This window comes from Tamandua tetradactyla, chromosome 3, assembly GCF_023851605.1.
Source record: "Tamandua tetradactyla isolate mTamTet1 chromosome 3, mTamTet1.pri, whole genome shotgun sequence".
NCBI classification, from domain to species: Eukaryota; Metazoa; Chordata; class Mammalia; order Pilosa; family Myrmecophagidae; genus Tamandua; species Tamandua tetradactyla.
This window is the reverse complement of record NC_135329.1, coordinates 107,242,837-107,260,854: the sequence shown is the minus strand read 5'-3', so window position 1 is coordinate 107,260,854 and position 18,018 is coordinate 107,242,837. Positions and strand designations below refer to the sequence as shown.

The following is an 18,018-nucleotide window of genomic DNA, read 5'->3' as shown; positions in this document are numbered from 1 at the left end:
TTCTGCTGTTTTAATTTAGGTTTCTGTGACTGTCTAGGTCTGCATGATGCTACAGGATCTGAAATTCGATATATAATATTCATAAATCAAAACTGTAATGTTGACTGGTCCTGTGAAGTTTGAGTAGAAGGTTCATTCATTCAACAGAAATTTCTTTATTAAGCTCTAGAGTGATCCAGGCATTGTGCCATGTGCTAGGGAAATGGTAAAGAAATTGCCAGATGCTGCTTCTGCCCTTATACACTTCATATTCTAGCCAGGAATACAAATTTTAGAGTTGCATTTTCTCTGTGTGTTAGGTTCTAAATTAGCATGTAAAGTAGAAATTGCACACATAAAAATTATCCTGAAAATTTTACTGGGAGGCTGTCTCCCCAACATACCAATAGAGTTTCTCAATTAATTCAACACAACCAATTTTCCTAGAGATTTTGGACAAATTTCTTTCTTTAATGAGCACAAGATGAAGTTGTTGACTTAAGTTAAGGAGCCATGTTGTCTGAGAAACAGAGATGTTCAAACACTAGAATCCCAGTCCACAATGATAGATAACTGGAAAATAGGAATGGCTGAGGAAAGAGCAGAACATGAGTTTCCCCTGCCTGCCTATGGCCATTCCTGGGCACTGGCTCTTAAGCTGTGAAGTGGAATCGTGTAAGGAATGACCTACACCATTTCAATGCTTGTATTTCATTTTCTCCCCCTTTCTTTCTCTTTGTTACTCATTCTTACTCTTACTTTACTGATGAGGTACTAAGGGAATATAATTTAATTAGTATCAGTTATCTGTGACTATGATATACTTTCATTGTTTTATAAAGCTAATTATGTAGTTATATTTGTGATAAATACTAAAGGGAAAACAGAGGCTTCTATGAAAGCATGCAATGTGGATGCAGCCCAGTCTGGGAAGGGCACAGAGAACATGTCTGAGTTATGGAGCTGTCAGCAGAAGTCTGAATGGGTTTAAGTAAGACATGATGCACACAGAGAGGGAGTCCCACCCAAAAGAAGGAGCATATAAAGGTCATGGGATATGAAGGAACATACGTTTGAGGACTCGACAGAAAGTCTATGTGGCTGGAACAGAGAGAGTGGGAGAATAACCTGACACGCTGCTGTTACAGCTATTAAAAAGCAGGGGCTTTCAGTGGATGACAAGGAGTCTGCAATTATAGCCTAAGAAAAACAGAAAGCTAGTAATAACTACTTCTACACAGAACTCAATTGAAAGCCCTGGATAGGAATAATTATTAGATGCCTTTGGTTCAGAAAATAAAGGTAGCTCACACTTTTAGAAGACCAGACCTCTGCATATTATAATGGATTTGGTGGTAAATTAATTTTCTCTAAGACCCTCAAAGAAAACTAGAAAGTTCTGATGACTGGGATTCTAAATTCTTTTAGCTTTGGTTTCCTGTCTCCATGTGGTATTCACAAACATTATGCATTCTCTGAATATTTGTTTAAATAATATTTTCATAATTTATCTGCATGACATCTATTACCCAAAAATGCATGATGATATAATAATAGTAACATTTATTAAGTATGTATCAGGTGCTAGGCAATGTTCTCAACAGTTTATATGCACTGACATTTTAATAGTCACACATCTTTGGGGAAAATTCTATTATTTTCCCATATTATAGATGAGGGAACTGAGACACAGAGAGTTTAAGAAACTTGTCTGAGGTCAAAAACAAAACAAAATGAGACAAAACAAAAACTAGTAACTTGCAGAACCTGGGATTCAAACCTAGGCAGCTTTGATCCCCAGCATCATGGGGAGACATAAACAAGAGAGCAAGGAGGATACCTCCTATCTAGGTAGGTCTTTTTTTTTTTTTTTTTAGGAGGCATAAAGGAAGCTTTGCATGCTGGTAAAACTTGTATTAAGGATAATATAGTCTTATCTGGTGAACTACAGAACTACCCATTCTGCATCCTTGGGCACTGAACTCCTGTGTAGAGTTTGGATATTTCCAGCATCACTCAAACCAAAGTATGCAGGTTGGATATCACCTCAATAAGATAAAATGTTCTGTCTACTTGATGAAAACATTTGGATCAAGATTTTACATTGATTCTAGCTTAAGTACTCTGAATGTTTGCAATAATCTTTATGCATATTCCCTTGACCTAAACATCTATTATCCTAATATCATTATAATTGCATTCTGTTTTCTTCATCTTGGTAAGAATAATGACAATGTGGTGTCACCTTTATCACACTCAAGGAGGCTCGATTTCATTATAACCAAATAACTTCATGCTTGGTCTTAAATTGATAGCACACTGATGCCCATTACTTTAGAACCATTTTATTTATTTTCATTTAAGTGGCAGATATTTTCTGCCAGACACAGAGGTATAGGAAACCTAATGAATTCAATAAGAAAAAAAAGATGCTATTACTTTTTGAAACAATGAAGTCTTAAAGTCATTCATTGAAAGCACACAGTCATCTACTTTCTCTACCTTTTGCTATCCAAACACAAAGATAAGATTTTTTAAAAATTTTAATTACTTCCAATAATATTTTTTTAAAAAACCAAGGATATATAATAAATCCATACTTTGAAGTATATTGGCATGCTTACTAGGGTAATATTAAAGTTCCAAGAGGAAAAAAAATTGCTGATAAAGACATGAGAGTGTAAAGAAAACCACTAGACTTGCTGTTTCTGCTGGTTATATAAGTCAATTGACATGAGAAAGTATCCCTCAAATAAGAGGTCCTGAATTCTGAAGTTGTAAGATAAAATAGCAATTTATATTGTGAATGCTAGTAACCATGGGGCCTGCTTTCTCAAATATTACCTGAGATTCCAAACATCAGCTTGGATGGAACATTCAACTGAATAGTCTCTCACAGCAATGATTACTCCGTCTGGGACTACTAATAACAAAAGCCTAGGAATTGTTTTGGGGAATAGTGGATTTTGATGGGAGAGGGGAAGCAGTAGAAAATGTGATCAAAGCAAAGACAGTAAGAATATGATGTTATGTGCAACACGAGAGGAAGCAAATTTTAAGCCAGCTGATGTGTAGTGGAAAGAAACCAAGACCTGGCATCAAAAGTCTCTAGTTAGAAATGGTTCTCTCAAATTAACAGCTAGTAAATGACATGACTGCATGAAAGTAACTTTAGTTCCTCTGAGCATGAATTTCCTCTTCTGTAAAATAAAACTAAAAGTATAGAAAATCCTTACTACTAAGGATAATCCATACTGGGAAAAATGCCATTTAAAGTGAATCCATTTAAAATGGGAAGTAAAATATTTTTTAACAAACAATGGGAAAATATTCGGGACTCTTTCTGCAACTAAAAGTTATGCAACTGAGTTTAACTTATCTATATCAACTACCATATAGATTGTATTGTAACTATGCACTCACCTTTGAGATGAAGAATAAATCAACCATTGGTATTTCTTGCATAATTTTATGACTGCACTATAAAAGATCCATGTTTCATAACTGACTTCCATAGCTTAATCAGATTGTTTATCAATTTTCCTAAGGGCTTCCTTTGATCTCATATGTGACGATCACTTCATTTTTCACAACACATTCTTTGTTTTGGGTACACATTTCATTTTCTGCTACAGACTGACCAACAGTCACATGATGGGCAATGATAGGATACTTGTGTTAAAGGGGAGGCATGTTGGCTTTATAAATGGTCAGTTTACTAGTGAATATTTTTATGTTATGAGGGTTTTTGCTTCCTACAGAACTTACAAGTTCAGAAATTTGGATGAAGAATACTCAGATAATGAGGATACTCTGGACCTATGGATACACGGATAACATGGATCAAAGAAATACTATATGTCCAAATTCAAAACTGCCTTACAGGGTATCTTCAGTATAGGAGATGCTCCATAAAACTTTGTTATATGTTTAAATATTTATTTATTTTTAACAGCTATTTCATATCTATTCCTAGAACTGGCCCCGAAAAAATCTATAATGGACATATAAATTATGCCCTCAGTTCCTCCTATAAATACTAGGTTTACTGAATATTAATGCACGTGACTGTGGAACACAATTATTCAGCCTGATCCAAAACCACTTGACTTCGTGACACTATAACTGGTCTCCTGCCCCTAGAGTTAGAATGACTCTTGCTGCTACAAGGCATCTCACACATACAATCTGGGAGTGGAAGAATTTTCTTGGAACATTCTACCTGGACTCCTCTTGCTTGGGTTTATGTCTTCCACTAAAAGCAAGTTGATCTTTTCTCTATTCATCTACTCTTCAGGTTATAAAATAGAAAAAAGTCACTCTCTACGAATTATGATTCCAATTTAATAAAAAAAACCCAAATTTGGAAAGGTAAATTTGTGAGCAATTCTCTTCTGAATCTTTTCCTTCCTCCCTTGGAGAATACTGTGGCCACACTACAGCCATAATGACGTTAAACTTACTATTAAAATGAGCAACAATGACTCTTAATGAAGGAAAAAAGAGTGCATATTAAGAATTCTAAGTAAAACAGACACTGAAGTATACTAGCTTTCAAAAACAGAGAGCAACTGTGACGTTCATATGTCAACTTGGCCAAGTTGTGGTGTCCAGTTGTTGTTCAAGCAAGCATTGGCCTGACTGTTACTGTGAGTATATCGCATGGACTCAACTCATCAGAAAGTTGAATGTATCTGTGGTTGATCACATCTAAAATCAGTGAGGAGATTACTTAAAACAATGACTGAAGTCTCATCCAAGCAGTTGAAGACCTTAAAAGGAGAATGGATGAGTTCAGCAATCAGAAGGAAGAATTTCCATCTCTACTTAAGCCAGCCAGCATTTCCTGAAAAATGCACCAAAAACCTTCATCGGAGCTTGTGGCCTGTACTACTGGATTTGGAGTTGCCCATCTCTACAGTTATGCAAGCTAATTCCTATAATAAATCTCATAAGATTTACACATTATTCACATATAAGTTGAAGTAATATTTACATACATATTACATATCTATCTCTCATCAGTGCTGTTTCCCTGGAGAACCCTAATACAGTGACCGATACTGGTATCCACAATAGGTTTAAAACACAGACAAGATCATATTCCCATTGAACTCAGCAGTACTAATGAAAAATTTCAAAACTGATGAAAAGTCTTTCAGCTTACACATTCACAAAAGGAAATGAGTCAAATGCAGTGGTTCTGTGTTCAGACCATACTTTCAGGTCAAGGTGACCAGCCACCATATACCTTTACAGTGATATGCTTTAAACAATGATTTTACTGTGGCCCTGACACACAGTCATTGAATTAACTAAAAATTATCACTTTAATAGCTCTGGACAGTTTGGTTATAACTGAGGCATTCAAGGCAAAGCATATGTGTAGGGGAAAATAGAAGAGGAAATAGATGAGTAATAGAAAGGACACTGAAGAAGAGAAGCATTTAACATTAAACAAATAGTCCATTAAATAAAATAGCAAGACAATTTACATGAAACTGTCTAAAAACTCCAGTGTATCATATACATGATATCACAACAGTAGTATATGAAATGACTTAGAGTTTCAACACGTTATTGAATATTATTGGTATGGGTTTGCTTTCCACCTAGATGTTATTTCTTTTGAATATGTCCAATTGTAGCAGAGAATAGTTATCCAGAAGCAGACACCCATAGGGGATAACAGAGTAAAACACCACATAGAATGGGATGTCATGTTGCTAAAATTAAGCAGTGCGTGCATTTCATTGTGTACCAAAAACAGCTAATGAATACAATTTTTTCTCTTTTAGGTATTTCCCCTGTAGATTTTTTCTTAAGCTTTTTTTAGAAAATATTTTTATTGATAAATCTTCACACACACACACACCCAATTCATACATGATGTACCATCAATGGCTCACAATATCATCACACAGTTGTATATTCATCACCATAATCATTTTTTGAACATTTGCATCACTTCAGAAAAAGAAAGAAAAAGAAAAAATTCAAACATCCCATAACCTTTACCCTTCCTTCTCATTGACCACTAGTACTTCAATCTACCCAATTTATTTTACCCCTTATCTTCCCAATTATTAATTTATTTTTTATCCATATTTTTTACTCATCTGTCCATATGCTGGATAAAAGGAGCATCAGGCACAGGTTTTCACAACCACACAGTCACCCTGTAAAAGCTATATCATACATTTGTTTTCAAGAATCTAGGCTACTAGAACACAGCTTAACAGTTTCAGGTACTTTCCTCCAGCCACTCCAATACACCATGAACTAAAAAGGGGTATCTAAATAATCCATAGGAATAACCTTCAGGATAATTTCCCAATTCTGTTTAAAATCTCTCAGCCACTGAAACTTTATTTGGTCTCATTTCTCACTTTCCCCTTTTGGCCAAGAAGTCTTTCTTAATCCCATGATGCTGAGTTAAGGCTCATCCCAGGAGTTGTATCCCACATTGCCAGGGGCGTTTACACCCCTGGGAGTCATGTTGGTTTAGAGAGAGAGGTCACATCTGAAAAAGAGGTTCTCTGGGGGTGATCCTGAGGCATAATTATAAGTAGGCTTAGTATCCTTTGCAGGAATAAGTTTCATAGGGGTGAACCCCAAGACTGAAGGCTCAGCCTATTGATTTGGTTATCCCCACTGCTTGCACAATGTGATTTTCTATTGCTGCTTTTGAAATATTCTCTTTGTTTTTGGCATTTGACAATCTGATTAGTAAGTGTCTTGGAGTATCCATCTAGATCTATTCTGTTTGGGGTACGTTGCACTTCCCAACATTTGTAATTTGTAATTTTATGTCTTTCATAAGAGATAGGACATTTTCTGTGATTATTTCCTTCATTAGTCTTCTCCTCCTTTTCCCTTCTCTTATCCTTCAGAGACAACTACAACATGTATATTCACGTGTTTCATGTTGTCATTCAATTCTCTGAGATCCTGCTCATATTTTTCCAGTCATTTTCTTTTGCATGTTGGATTTCATATGTCCAGTCCTGTAGTTCACTAAACCTTTCTTCTGCCTCCTCGAGTCTATTGTTGTGGGTTTCCATTGCTTTTTTTTGGGTGGGGGGAGTTGTTGTTGGTGGTGATGGTGCATGGCCTGGAAACTGAACCCAGGTCTCCTGCATGGAAGGTGAGCATTCTACCACTGAACCACCCATACACCCACCATTGTTTTCTTCATCTCTTCTATTGTGCCTTTCATTCCCATAAGTTCTGCAACTTGTTCTTCAAACTTTCAAGTTCTTCTTTATATTTTCCCAATGTCTTCTTCATATCATCCTTCAACTCTCTGATTTGATTTTTTATGAGATTTTGCACGTCTGTTCGAACATCCTGAATTAGTTGTTTCAACTCCTGTATCTCATTTGAAGTGTTGGTTGGTTCCTTTGTCTGGGCCATATCTTTGCTTTTCCTAGTTTGACTTATTTTTTTTTTAATTTTTTTTAATTTTTGGCATCTAGGCATTTGATTTCCTTAATCAGTTTATTCTGGAGATTGTTTTCACTTTTTTACCTAGGGTTTTCTGGCTGGATGGCTTGGTTCTCTATCTGTTCTTTGACACTCAGTTCAACGTATTCTAGACCTCTAGCATAGGCTCTGTTTAACTGATCCCAGATTTTTTCAGTTCTTGTTATTGTTTTTTGTTCTGCCTATATGGAATCTTTTTTTTTTTTTTTTTTTTTTTTTTGAGGAGGAGGGTCCCTCAGGTATTATAGACCTCAGTCAATTTTTTTCAGACCAGAGAGGCCCACATCTCTGGAGAAAACAGTAGCCAGCATCAGTTTTCCTTGAGGATATGCCCCAGCAGGTTGTTAGACTTTCCTATGAAGCCTTTACACTCTGTCCTTTTCCTATCCTGCCCAGCTTGTGGTATTTGTCTGCCCATGGCTCCTCACCAGCTTAAAGTAATGTGGTGCCTTTAATTTCAGTTGACTCTTCCTGCCAGGGGCATGGCTAAGACAAAGATCAGGTAGTAGGATGGTGTTGATTGCCTCTGTTTTCCATCCCCAGGGGCTGAATTTCTTGAAGGAGGGATTCCACTTGAGCTGGTCCCCACCCTCCTTTCCTTCAGAAGATACACTCTTTAGGGAATTAACCTCTTTCACCTGTCTTGTTATTTTGTCTCTTAGACAAGCTTTAGTTCTGCCCTTGCCTGGGGCAATGCTGTAGCCTGAGTGCAACCCCAGTTCTATTTAATGAGCTATTAAGAAGCAAAAATATCTTTTCAGAGCCAGACCCTTGCTCCTTGGGTTTGCCAATCAAGAACTTGAGTTGGTATGTGACTCTATGTATCTTCGGCCTCTATGTACCCCCTTTTCTTGGCGTCCAGCCCTTTTCTAGTATTTTGTGTTGTCCAACTCAAAAAGACTCTTTTTTTTTTTTTTTTCTGTCAGCCCTACCCCCCTCTCTGCTGGGGAAAAAACTTCTAGTTCCTTTAGGGCTTATACCAGGTATATCTGTGCTGGGGTTATGTTTTCAGTAGTCACAATTTGTTAATTAATTCCTCAGTTGGAGCTTGGTTGAGTTAAGCCCTTGCTACTAGTAAAGTCTATTTCCTTTCTCCTTAAGGAAATGTCCTGCTGTGCCCATGGGGGAGGGGCACTAGCCTCTGTGGCTTGGGGGACTTACAGTTCTGTGCTGGGTCACAGCTGTTTCAGCTGGTCCAGACTGGTGTCTGCTGTGTGTCCAGTCACTGATGTTCTCCCAGTAGTTGTTTTTTAACCATTCCTGGCTATTTACTATCTGCTCTGGAGGATGAAGTAAATTCCACACCATGCTGCCATCTTGTCCCACCTCTCTTTCTTAAACTTTTGATATAAGCTACCTAATATCAGTTGATAGCAAATACTAGCAGATGATGAAAGAAATGAAACAAAAAATGAAACAAAAGGTACTAACAAAAAACTTATTAAAAGCTGGTCATGTTCAATCTATTAAATCATTTTATTTATGTATGTCCTTGTGGTTGAAGTAATTTATTGGATAATACTTTTAGTCATTGTAAAACTACTTATTATGGAGGTGGGAGGCAAAATTAATTGGGTTATTACTGTGTTTTATAATATAATATAATATAATTATAATAAACCATAGTCTTGCTTAACTCTTTCCTCTTTATTGTTTTGTTTTCTTCACTTTCCTTCTCCCCTTCATTCCAAAGTAAATCACTTTAACAAGAATCCAGTCTCATGCTCTGGTTCAGACACAGTTATTAATATTTTCATTTAATAAAATGAAGCTCAGAGAAATGAAATAATACTTGCCAAATCACATAGCTACAAAGACTAATACAAAGGTTTGCTTACTCCAAAAGTATGTACTTCCAATAAATATCATCCAGTCTTTGCCATAAAAATCAGATGTTGTGAATACTAGTTGTTAGTCCACTTGAACAAGTTTGAAAATTGCACTTAGGTCTACCCTCTGTGATAAATTTGTACCTATATGCATACACTTCATATTTTTCTTTACTGAAAATCATTAAGATTATTGTTCTAACACCTTTCTCTATGATAACTCTTTATTTGCTTGCAGGTACTTAGAATAAATTTCTAAAAGCAGTGGAAACTCAGATTACATATAAAATGCCCAATTAATTTCATGTTCCTTATGTTTGACATCTACCAAAAAGTGGATAAAACTGTACATACTTTTCACTTATCTTTCAAATATCATTTGGAATATTTATCCAAGTTGCTTTATTTTAAGTGCAAAATTTATTTTAAATATACACTCTGGTATACATAGATTTGGGATCAAAGATTATTAGCCAAGGTAACAAAGTGGAGAAAAATTACATTCCTGTTCAGCAACTTAAAAGACAGAGCATCTGCATGTGTTTGGTATTGAATAGAGCTGGAAGATGGGGTGATGATTCTTTACTCAGAGCTGCAGTTCATGCAGATAAAATCTGAGAAGGCAGTTCAGCAAGATTGGTTCTGAGGCCCCTGAAGACAAGAACTTTCAATGTAAAAAAATTTCTTAGCTTATCTGAAAATTGCCTCAGGTACCCAAACACCTTTCACCCTAGGTAACACCCAGCTGTAGGCAAGATTTTCAGAGTAAAACAGACTGATCCCAGCCAAGATCATCTATCTGGAAGTTTGGCCAGTTAAGCAAGGAAGTTAAAAGACCACAGTTTTAGAGGTTAACATAAAGCATAGCATCACAGAGATAGGAAAGATGTTTTTAAGGGTAGAAGATTAAGCACCTTTGGCTTTATTTGGATATAAAGAGCTCTTCTCTGTGGTAGACTCTTCTGCAGTAGAATGTGTTTGTGTTTGAACTGCTTATCTTTAGTTCTATTTTAAGTAAACACATGTCTTTCAAGGATAGCAAAATTCAATAAATCACTGTAAATACATGCTCTATAAATAGCAGATTCACTCTAACCTCCCAACCCCATGGGACACAAGATAACAAGGTCAAAGATAGTGATTTGGGGAGTCATGGTGGTTACCCTGCCTGTTCTTTTTAAGAGAAAACCATCAGAGTAACATATTCTCTATTTGTAAGAGCAGCTCTCTGAAGCTATATTCCCTTTAGACAGGCTAGATAATATGCAATATTATTGATTATGAAACAAGTATACATTTAGGAGGCTTAAAATTCAGAGAGATTTCTTAATGCATTAATATATCCACTGCCCTTGTCATTATGATTTGAGGTCCATCTCTTCTGTTTATTCCTAAATACATCTATAAATCATAAGAATTGTGCAAAGTGAACCAAATTTAGTGCCATGTACACAACAGATGATGAATAAATTCATGCTGTAATTATTAAATGCAATGATTACAGAATTTCAATTCAAAGGGGCACAGCACAGCGAACGGGTTGTTGGAGACATACAAGTTTGGGTTCAGATCTTCCCACTACAACTAATGAGCTGTGTACTCTTGGGCAAGTAACTTAATTTCTTATCACTGCACTTGTAAATGTATTCCTGTGTTTCATAATGCTGCTGTAAAGAATTATTAAATACTCTTGGCATCAGCAATTGTGCCCTTTACCAGCAAATATTAAAAAGTTTACATTATCTATATGCTATCACAATAAAAAAATGAATTGACTAAAACCAAAAAAGGGAAAAATAAAGGAAGTACTCTTGATCCAGAATAGCAAAAACAATCTTAAAAGGGAAGAACAAAGTTGGAAATTCACGATTCTTAATTTCAAAACTTACTAAAAAGCTACAGTAATCAAAACAGTGCTGTGCTGGCATAAGGGTAAATATATAGACCAATGATATGAAACTGATAGATCAGATATAAATTGTAATATCTACGATGAACTGATTTTTCAACAAGAGTACCATGTACAATAAATGGAGAAAGAACAGTCTCATCAACAAATGGAGCTGGTACAACTGGTACCCATGTGCTAAAGAATGAAGCTGGATGCTTATATTACACCATATAAAAACGAGCTTAAAATTTATCAAGACCTAAATTTAAAAGCTGAAATTATAAAACTCTGAAAGAAAATATAGGGCAAATCTTCATGATTTTGGATTTGGTAATGCTTTCTTAATATGATACAAAAAGACCAAGCAACAAAATTAATAATAATAATAATAATAAATTAGATTTCATTAATTAAAAAAAAAACTTTTGTACTTCAAAGGATATTAACAAGAAAGTAAAAAGACAACCCCAAAACCAATTTGCAAATGAGGGTTTAATATCCAGAACATATAAAGGACTCCTCAATTCAACAACTAAGGACAAATGATCAAATTCAAAATGGACAAAGAAGTTTTGAATAAAACTTCTCTAAAGAAGATACGCAAATGGTCAACTAGTGCATGGAAAGATGTTCAACATCATTAACCACTGGGGAAATGCAAATCAAAGCCACAATGAGATACCACCTCACAACCGTTAGAAGGCTGTAATCAAGAAATAAAAAATAAGTGTTGACAAGGATGAGGTGAAATTGGAACCCTCATTCACTGCTGATAAGAATGTAAAATGGTATAGCCCTTTGTGGAAAAGTTTGGCTGTTCCTCAAAAAGATAAACATAAAATTCCCATTGATCCAGCAATTCCACTTCTAGATAAATCCCACAAGAAATGAAATCATAGACTCAAATGGATATTTATGAACATTATGCCAATGTTCAAATCAGCATTATTCACAAGAGCCAAAAGGTAGAAGCAACCCAGATGAATGGATAAATAAAATATGGTTTATCTTCACAATAGAATGCTATTCATGCATAAAAAGGAATGAAATTCTGATACATGCCGCAACATGCATGAACCCCGAAAATATGCTAAGTGAAAACATGCATACACAAAAAGACAGATATTGTATGATTCCACTTACATGGAAACTCTAAAATAGGCAAAATTATAGAGACAGGGAGTAGATTAAGGTCTGAGAGGAAGGGAGAATAGAGAGCTATTCTCTAATGGGTACAGAGTTTCTGTTTGAGATGATAAAAAAATTTTGGAAATAGATAGTGGTAATAAATGCACCACATTGTAAATGTAATTAATGCCAGTGAATTGTACACTTAAAGATGGTTAAAAAGGCAAATTTTATGTTATTTTACCACATAAAGAGAAACACAATACAGGGTGGTACGACGGTGGCTCAGCAGGCAGAGTTCTCACCTGCCATGCTGGAGACCTGGGTTTGATTCCCGGTGCCTGCTCTTGGAGAAAAAAAAAGGAAAAACCACAACACAATACAACCAGGGCTACAGCTTGTAGGATGTGCTTAAAAAGAGAGAAAAAACTAACTATGCTGGATCATTTTACAGGTAAAAAAAATAGTGTATAAGTGTTCTGTAAAGGACTAGTGACCAGCTCAAATCCCACAATTTGTAACTGGAAAAGTAAGCTTTAAACTCAGATCTTCTGGTCTCTTGTCTAATTTTTTTCTTTACTCATCTACATTTTATTCTCTTGCTACAGGAACTAATTACTTGATATATTAAATATGTCTGAATTGTTTAAATTATTGGACTGTGCCCAATCAAAGGTACCACACTGATGAAATTTTATGCAGATATCAGAAGTGAAAGTTTCTTGGCTTGCCCTTGAAATATCAAAAACAAAACACAAAATAAACCTTTGGTTTTAACCAAAACTTAGAAACTTAGAAATAACAAAGTAGTGGTTCTTTTCAGCTAATATAACAATAATAGGTATTATTATGAGCAGTAGTTGGCAAAAAATTATATGCCATCTGGGATACTCAAGAGGCACGCTAGAATGCAGAGTATAGAAAAATATTATAAACTCTTATGCACTGAATTAAAATATAAAACAGGAAAAAATCATGGTCTGGGATTAATAACATTCTTAGTGTTATCAGTTAAATAATAATTATGAATAATTCATGATATGCTAAATTTACAGAGTTCTACATTCCACTGAACTGATGAAAATTCAACAAAGAACATGACTAATCCAAATATTAAGCTCTTCTATTACAGGCTTTGATCTTTGAAATCTATCTAAAGAGGTCCCTTAGTGGAAGCTTAGAATCAGTCTCTCTCTAACCTGAAATAAATTGGATTAAAACTGTTTCTGACCTTGAAATCTTTAACACAATTAGAAAGTATATGTCAAGCGTCAGGTATACATGAAAGAGATAATTCAGATGCTTGGAAATTAAAGAATGATTTTAAAATATCCCTCAGATCAATGTAGTTCTGTGGGTTTGATGGTGAAATGTGGCTCATGGGGTACCACTAGGGGTATGAGCACACCAGGGTTTGTCCGACTACCCAGTGAATACATAAAGAGTTAATTTTGTGAACTTGCATCTTTATGAGGAAGTCAGCCAAGAGCCACAGGTGCTGGTGTTAGCTCCCATGTAACCTGCTTGCCTACTTAAATGTGACCAAACAAACCCTGTCTCCTCCTGTGGTCTCTGCCCATTGCCACAACCAGTTGGAAACAAGAAATCGGTGCATACAAAAGGCTGGCACTTTGTCTTAGAAGAGATAGGAGTAGATGTTTTCCAATGACATTTTCCAACTGTTCTGGCTCCAGAATTTGGTCTCTTTTAAGAAATAAGTCAGTCTGTATAATACAAAAACTTCTGTACACATTTCTGCCTTTGGCTATTGTCACTTGTTTACTGTTTTCAGGTTATGTGCTGGGATGATTAAGATGAGATTTATTTTATTTAATTTTTTTGTTTTGGTTTGGTTTTGGGTACATGGTCCAGGAAGCGAATTAAGATGAGATTTAAATACAGAATTCTCTCATGTTGGAAACCACCCAGGTAAAGATCAGAAAAGAGTGGTGTTGTAGGATTGGAGCTGCAAGCTGGAGCAGCGAGGAGAAACACAGGTAGATAGGTTTAATATATATAATCACAAACGCTGCGTCAGCACTGTCCTGAAAGCAGGTGGTTAAAAATTCAAGGGCCAGGCGCTCTAGTCCTCTTCATTTTATTCAATTTATTGTTTTAAGATTGAAGAGGGGCATAAGTAAATATTGTAATAAAAATATCCAAGTTTACATTTTCATCTGTAGGTCCTAAAATAGAATCTCAAATATAATAGGTGGGCCAAAAATGCTTGTCAGATTGATCACTGAACAGCCTAGTAAAGGAAATACTTCTTATAGAGCGTCTATCACCATGTGACATTCATTTGGACATAAATGTTACCTCCTCAGTGGATTTTTCACTTCCATGTTTCTGTAAGATACGTCCCTAGTTATTCCCCATCATGCTACTGGTTTTGGTTTCAACTTAGCACCACTAGTACCTATTATTTTGGCGTTTATCTGCTTGTTTATTTGCCTTCTCTCTGACTCCTCACCACCACCCCACTTTACACTAGGACATTGTTTGCCTGGGATCTGATCTGATCCATTTACAATGTATGCTTAGTTTCTAGAAGAGTTAGTGATCCTCGGAAAATATCCAATAAATATTTTTGAAATAAATGAGCAAATTACTTCTACAGTCTTGTCTTCAAGAATAGAACCCCAAATAGTAGGGCTACCATATAATTTATTTTCCATACTGACACTTTTAAAAATGAAAGAAGATACTATTAGGTTCCAGGAAAGCAGGTATAAACTTCAGAAATCTTGGTTGAATGAATAAAGAAATGACACTTAGACTTGCTGAAGGGTTTGTCAATTATCAAGGTTATGGAATATTTTTCAAAAGGTGCTATTTCATCCAACAATTTAGAACATCAAGACATCTAAAGGTCAAGAAAGGATTTCCAAGAAGATATCCTTCAAATTCCTTAAACAATGCAGCTGGAGGTGCCATATTTATGTGCAAATAGATGCTGTTCAGATGATTTCCAAGGGCTTTATACAACTAGATTTATACAACTGGTTAACATTCTCTCCTTAGTCAGTTAACAAAGTGACTTTCTTTAGAAAATCTTCCTTGTTTGATTGCTTGCCTTTGTTTATTATTCTAAGGATTAGAAAAAGGGTATTTCAGCTCAAACTCTAAAACCCCAAATGCTCCAATAGTGGGATTAAGATTTGGAAGTTTGTTTTTTTTTTTCCTAGTAGACAAACAAGGTCTGGTAAGTCCACGGTACTAGCAGAACTGCTGAAAAATTAAAACCATATCTTAATACTAAGCTTACTGTTTGGAGTCTTACTTACAAAAATGTTAAGTTGGAATAACACGGCAACATGTCATGTTTCAGTGACTTGGTGGGGCACAAGTAAATATTGTAATAAAAATACTTAGATTTATATTTTCATCTGCAGGTCCTAAAATAAAATCTCAAATATAATAGGTGGTCCAAAAATACCTTTAGATTTCCTTTACTGAGCCGCATAGTAAAGGGAACATTTCTTATTGGAGCTTCTATCACCACGTGTCATTCAAATTGGACATAAATATTGCCTATGGGCAATTAGAAGCTACAGCCAAAAATAATATTAAACTGATCTTCTGTCTCATTGCACTGAGCCCTTTCTGGGGTAACTAAGTATCTAAGAACTTAGGTATCCAGGTAGAGGGGGGAAGAACAGCTGCCTTTGAGCACCACAATTTAGTATGTCTCCTCTCTCCCTCTGAATCCACCTGGGCAATAACAAATACTAACTGAAGTTCTTTTCACGTGCCAGGCCCTGTGCTTCATGGGCATTGGGAGGATTCATTCATGAAAATCTCTAGGTCTTTAGCCTTTTAGAAAAATAGGCATTTAAACGTTTCAATTACATGCATGATAAAAATGATAGGAGGGAGTAGTTGGGGTGATGTCGCATAGGGAAATGCATCAAGGTGGAAAGAAGCATGATACAATAAGGATAGACTGAAATGTGGCATACTGGAGCAGCGAGAGCCAGCTGGAAAGTGGGGGTGCTAGGGATGCAGAGAGGCCAGCATGGGGGAAATCCTGCAGGTGCCTGCAGATCATGCTCACAATAACAGACCCTCATCCTTTCTTTATTTCCCATGCTACTCTTTACATCTATAACAGTCACACTCCCCAGCAGAGGCACTTGAGGACAAGACTGCAGTGCTTACTGCCATAGACTAGCGGGGAAGGTCACTTCTGGACAGAGGAGCAAACGATGTTTCTGATGCAAGGCGTCCCTATTAGGAACGACACCTCTCATCTGCATGAGTCTGTAGTGAACCTCGCGGCACGCAGTGTTATCTGTTTATGCTTTTGTTTACTGTCTGTTGTCCCTCAACTGGACTGTAAGCTCCATGTGAATAGGGAAATTGACTTTTTCTTTCCACTGCTGAATTCGCAACATGAAGAACTATAACTGGTATATACGTATTTGTCTAATGGATAAATGGATTTGTGGATGACTCTGAAGGCAACAGGAAAACATTTGATCAGATTTGCATTTAAAAAATATCACTCAGCTGTGACTGGATTTACATTTTTTTAAAAAAGTTTTTATGGTTATGATTTTGAGTAGGGTAAAAAGGATGAGGGATGAAAATGAGAGAGGAGGGTGACTTAGACCATGGAGTAATCCAAGAGAGATCCTAGGAGGTCTCCAATAATTCTCTTTATGACTGGTGTAGAGGAGGAGGGAGGTGAAAACTTAGTAAATACAAAACACTTGCTGTGTCCAAGTCGCTGTTCCGGTTATTTTCATATACGTCATATCATTTAATTCTAAAACCAAGCCTCAAAAAGAGTTTTAATTCAAGTTTACAGAGGAAGAAGCTGAGACTCAGAAAAATTAACTAACTTGCCCAAACAGCTGCAATTTGAATTTAGATTTACACAACTGTAAAGCAGAAACTACACCATGCTGCCTCTTAGAGTATTTGAGGAACTGCAGGTCAGTCATTGAAATCTTGTTCCTAAGACTTACCCGTGGTTCTTTGTAGACTTCCAACTATACAGGAAATGACTTATCATTACTAGATACTGTGTTTCCCACATTTTCATTACAAATGATGCTCTTGGCAGAAGTAATTATCAATTTCCCTTTGTCATGTTTGCCTAGTACATATCCTGGTTACTTTTCAGCTCTGTCTTCTGCACTTTCTTATGGCTGAATTTATAGACGAACCCCTCTTCCATGCTTACTCCTGCCTCAGTTCCTCAAACTATCCCAACAAAGGCAGAGAATTATCAATGACCAGCTCATCCATTTGTGAGTAGCTGAGAAAAGAGTCCACGCCCGAGTTACTAGTGATCTTAGTCACAACATTTCTTCTCAAAACCGTGCTTCTAAATATCTCTAGTTGACAATCAGACCCAGGTCTCAGTATTCCCATTTCCACCCTGATTCCATGATTACTCCAACTTGTAGCTATTTCTTACCCTTCCCTGCTTAGTGCCTAGTTAGTCAGGATTTCTCCCCAGATCCCGAATCCAGATTTCTGACATTTTCCTCACGGTCAATTGCAATTCTCTTTCAAGACAGGAGCCTTATTCTAAATCAAGCTCTGTGCTCCCCTGCCCTGCTACTGCCACTCCCTTTCTCACAGAAACATATTTTGGTCCCTACATTAGCCTAGTGACTGGAGTGTCACCTGTGTTTCCATTACCTAGTTTCTGAGTACCAAGTGACTTCTGCATTCCTTGCCAGTGTTCATGAC

The 18,018-nt window shown here is 36.3% G+C and overlaps 1 protein-coding gene across 1 annotated transcript in view; it reads right to left on the bottom strand.

Annotated features, from left to right (window-relative positions):
* The window catches only part of THSD7B (thrombospondin type 1 domain containing 7B), a 535,886-nt gene that overhangs the window by 23,109 nt on the left and 494,759 nt on the right, over positions 1-18,018 (bottom strand). The window lies entirely within an intron of this gene.